Source organism: Olea europaea, unplaced genomic scaffold, assembly GCF_002742605.1.
Source record: "Olea europaea var. sylvestris unplaced genomic scaffold, O_europaea_v1 scaffold293, whole genome shotgun sequence".
NCBI lineage: Eukaryota > Viridiplantae > Streptophyta > Magnoliopsida > Lamiales > Oleaceae > Olea > Olea europaea.
The window spans coordinates 154,315-159,838 of NW_019247890.1; positions in this window are offsets into that span (position 1 = coordinate 154,315).

A 5,524-nucleotide genomic window follows, 5' to 3' on the forward strand; every position below is an offset into this window, starting at 1 on the left:
CACTTTAAATTCAAAGGCTCCATATCTCGCTACCACCGTAGTCTTTGCTTCGTCTCCCTCCTTGATCCGAACTTGTCAGTATCCGGACCTAAGATCAATTTTTGTGTAATACTTCGCCCGACTCAGTCGATCGAAGCAATCCGCAAACAGTGGGATAGGATAGCTATTCTTTACAGTAATTTTGTTCAAGGCTCAATAGTCGCAGCACATTCTAAGAGAACCATCGGCCTTTTTCTGAAATAATACAGGAGCTCCGTATGGAGACTTTGCAGGCACAATGATTCCACTCTCCAACATTTCTCCCAATTGCTTCCTAAACTCTTCAAGCTCAAGCTGAGACATACGGTATGGTGCCCTGGCGGGAAGTTTGGCGCCTGGAATAAGTTCAATCTCTTGATCAATCATCCTTCTTGGTGGTAATTTCTTTGGTAATTCTTCCAACATGATGTCCTCAAATTCCGAAATAAGCCTTTTAACGGGTTTTGGAATAGGACCATTCGCCTCCTCGATCTCCTCTAATTGAAGAGTGCACAAAAAAGAGGGTTCATTTCTCTTGAAACCCTTACTAAATTGCACGGCTGAGATACTCTTCTCGCCTATCTTTCCAACCTGTATAGGGATGACACACGGCTTATTACCTATCATCATTAACGAATCGGAATATGGCAACACTACTGTCTTAGTATACCGAAGAAATTCCAATCCTAGAATAAGCTTGAAATCATCCATCTTAACTGCAGATAAATTTGTCCTTCCCTCGAAAGGACCTGCTTTGATCAACACCAATTTCGCCATTCCAGCTATTGGTTGAGCAGCGGAGTTGATTGCTTTGACTTTTTCACTACCCTTTTCTAGAACAAGTCTGAGCCGCTCTACTTCGGTACATGCAACGTAGTTGTGGGTAGCACCAGTATCCACCATAGCCTTGATTGGCATCCCATTGATTTTTACATCAATGTACATTAAGCCTTTGACCTTACAAATTCGAGCCTTCGCCATCTTTGCCTCTTTCAATGGGACATCATCCTTTTCAGCAACCCGATGCGACAGTGTGTTGCACCGATGTGAAAGTGCCCTAACTACGTCCTCATCCTCTTTAGAGTCGGTCTCACTATGACAATTAGCCCACGAGGCCTCTTGCTTTGAATTTGACCCGACACTTGCTAACTGAAAATATGCATTCACCATCCGTTTCTGAGGACACTCCGACACCAGATGAGGTCCTTCACATAAAAAGCACTTCAATTTGGGAGTGGCATCAGTTTGGCCCTCCGTTGCTTTTCCTTTGTTCCAGTTACTGTTGCTGCCGTTAAAATTTCCTTGATGGCTATTATGATAGTTTCCTTGAAAGCCAGGGGTGCTTTGATATGCTCCTTCTCTATTCTGAGAGTAACGCTCTCCCTCATTTGGTTCGAGTTGGGTCTGTAAGATCTGTTACCACCTCCAATTGCTTGATTACTCCTCGAAAGTCGATCTTTTCTAGATTCTGTTTGGTAGTCGCTCAAGAATTCAGCGGCTCCCATGGCCGTGCTCAAATCAATAACCTTCTGTCTTTGAAGTTTCGTGCGTGTCCACGGTTTCAACACTTCCATAAAGGTGAAGAACTTATCCTTTTTCGACATATCTCGAATATTCAGTATATGCCCTGAGAAGGATTTCACATACTCCCTGATAGAGCTCGTATGTTTCAGGTCTCGAAGTGCCCGTCGAGCCTGATACTCGACATTTTCCAGGAAAAACTGTGATCTGATCGCTTCCTTGAGGAGATCCCAAGAATCTATTCAACCCTGTGGGCCTGAATGTCAGCATATTTGGTTCGCCACCATAGTTTTGCATCTCCACTCAGATACATGGTAGCTGTGGTTACCTTTCTAGTTTCATCTTCGATCGAAGCTGCGAGAAAGTATTGTTCCATATCAAACAAGAAGTTTTCGACTTCTTTTGCATCACGTGCCCCTCCGTAGGTACACGGTTCAGGGATTCTGAGTCTAGGAGTATACTCAGGTACATGAGCTTGCCCATTGCTCGCCGCACATTGGAGTACCCGTAATTAAGCTCTCAACGCTTCTATTTCATTCTGTAGATCAGGAATGATCGCAGCAGCTTCAGTCATTGCTGCACAAGCACTTTGTCTTTCATCCAGTTGGATGTGTAATCCACGAATCTCAGATTCGGCCATCTCGACTTTTTCCTCGAGACCTTCCAAAGCATAGCACAACCTAGTAGTTGTCTCATCAAGCGCATCCATGCGCTGTTTAGTAGTTCCCTTCTTTTGAGACTCTACCACTTCAGTGGTGTGGGATGTAATTGGATCCATAGCTTTCTTATCGAGGGTCGTGAGCCGCAACTCTGATACCAACTTTCACGGGGTGCCTTTCTTCTTGGCACAGAAAGGGACACCGTACGGCAGTAGTCTGCTCTGCTAGACTACCTTCCGTCTTTTCTCGATCTCGTCGGGACGAAAGAAAATTTGATTACAATTTTGTAGAAAGCTTACAATAGAGAATTTGAATACATTGAAAGTAAATTGAATATTGATTGATAAAAACTGAACATTACAATTGATGAAAGCAGAAAATTACAATTGTTGGTACAGGGGGCGGACACCAGTGAGTTTGAAAGATTTTTGAATGACTAATAACCCCTATAATAGCATTCTGAACAAAAACCTAAGTGACAGGAATGGACGTTTAAAAGACGAGGAATCATACTAAACGTTTACCAATATCAGAGCTATTTTACAACTGAAATAACTATTACAATGAAAAGAAAATTACAACTCAAATTTGAAATAATATTTACAATGTGCTGCGAAAGTTGGGAAAACTGCGATTGCAATAGTGTCAAGGGGCTAAGTAAAGCTGCAGTCTTTAACACATGGGATCATAATTTTTTAGAAAGTTGCCTTTTGATTAGCAAATTGGTGATACTCATGTCTCTATCCTGAATCATTTATACGTATTCATGTTAGACACTTTTAATTCTAAAAGTGTACAATTCATTGGTCCGATAATTTTTATTAATCATAAAACCAGGATTGAACTTGCTTCTTGAGCTGTTTTGATTAATACGGACATCGTGTTACTATTCATGCATCCCAAAAGTACTACTTTGAAGAACTTGACATTTAAACGCATAGCCTACCATGGTAATGTTATTAGTTTGGGTACTAATACTATGAAACAATAATGCTTCATAACTATTAAATAGAGCCATCAAAATGAGTTGATCAACTATTACAACATGAGAATAAACTTTCAGAGTATTGTTTGACATTTTTTTTTTTAAATTTTTGTCACCTTTTTAGAATTTGTATCACTTTTTAAAAAATTTTATCACTTTTTTTGAATAATTATTTTTTGAATGTTTGTCACTTTTTTAATGTGTAACTTTTTTTGTATCATTTTTTAAAAATTTTTGTCACGTTTTTTAATTTTTATGTCTTTTTAAGTGTTTTTCACTTTTTTCAGTCATTTTCTATATTTTTTTTCACTTTTTTAGTGACAAATGTCCCTTTACTTTTATTAATAAAAGTGATATTGTATGTTATTTTCTAATAAAAAGTGATACTTCATTTTTAAAAGTAACATGTTAAAAAGTGACACAATTTTTATAAAAAAAAAAATTTGATATTGTGTCACTTTTTAGTATTACACTGTATTTTTTACTCTAAAAAAACTTTTCATATGATATTTCAAAAGACCTCTGATTTTAAGGGTATTTCTATAAGTTGCCCTTTAGTGTTACTAATGGGCCTTAGAAGCCTAACCCATCCTAGATGGAGCAAACTATTAATAATATGATAGAGTGGTCCATTATTGAAGGCAACTGTTTGGAGTTGGCCACTAAGAACCTTTTTTACAACCATTATTATAGGAAAAAATAGTTTTAAGTAGTGAATTTGAGGAAAATATGTCGCTAAAAAGAAGGAAAACGTTTTTGGTATACGTGTATAATATTTTATTATGGGAATGTACGATTGAAAATAATTTTGTCACAAATCATAAAATAAATTAAAGTGGGTCACACAAGCACTAAGTTAACAGCCTTGGTCCCATTGCTTGGTTATAAAAGCCGGTAAAAAAATTGGAATATATCATTATTGTAAGTGACATAAGAAGTGGAGCTTAGGTCAAAATTCTCGAGGTTGGTACCTCGATCGTCCTAAATAGACAACTCATTGAAAAATGGAGCTTAAACTTATCGTAATTCAAAAACTTGGGTAAAAGGAATCTCTTACAGCCATCCACTAGTTTCAGCTCTTATTGAACCTAACCTACTTGTCTCATCATTTGTGGAGAATCACTGTGGTGTCTGAATATTAGTGTTCGCCCCTTACTATCTCATTATCCAACCTCTCAAGCTGAGAGACTGACAGAAAACGCTAATAATGGTTGCAAAGTTAAGCCTCAAAAAAATAACTAAAACTTTACAAAGGATTAAATATTCTTTTTTAATTCATTAACATTCTTTATCAAACTCAACTCTGTTAATAGTTTCACTATAATTCTAGCTCTTAGACTAATTGACTAACTAGTTTTTAGTCTAAGATATTAAGTGTGCCTTTATTAAAAAGAGGTTAATTTAAAATTTTAATATACTTGATTTTTATTTATTTATTAACAAGAATAATAGAGAAAATATCCAATACATAAATATATATTTCTCCAAGCTTGTATCAATTGTTGGAAGATTAATGCTAGCACCACTAATGATAAGAATCGACATGGGTGGTAGTATAGTTTACTTTGTATACGTAGCAAGATCTTCTATTCAAGTCACAACACTTCAAACTTGAATTATTCAAGCCACAAAGGTATCAAGTGGGTAAAAGAGAGAGAAATAGAGTGTGTGAAAGGACCTATTCGACGTTCGAGGTGTCGTAACTTGAATAGTTTGAGTCGTGAATGAAAGGACAATTCTATCACATGTACGTATAGATCTAACCTAGTGAGTATTTCTCCTACATTGGATTATCAAATGTATGTGTTTTACATATATATTTCAACCAACCATGGTAGCTAATGGATCCGACTACTATTTAGACATGTACTTATCTCTAAATGGTGCTACAAAGATAATGATCACCCGTATCGATGGAAATGGACCATCTAATTTATTGTTTAATGTATTAAAATATATTACAATTTTATTGAGGAATAAGTTAAGGGCCATAATGTCACCAAAATCAGTGATAGATATCATTAATTGTGGCACTACTAATGCTAAACACGAATAATGAATCAATAGGTTCACTAACAACTATATTGATTGTTGCTTTTAATAGATAGCATCGATCATAGCATCATTGATGCTATAGACATTGATAATGGATTAACTATCACCAAGGTTAGTACATAGTTCTTCGAACAAGCAATACATGCCTGAAAATTAAAATAAAGTATATAATTGTTTATATTGTGGATTAAACTTGTAGGTGTTAGTAAACGAGTTTTAAACGTTTATCTTAAACTATCTTTAGAAGAAGTCTTTAATTCTCTATTCGTTTAAATTAATTGCGCAA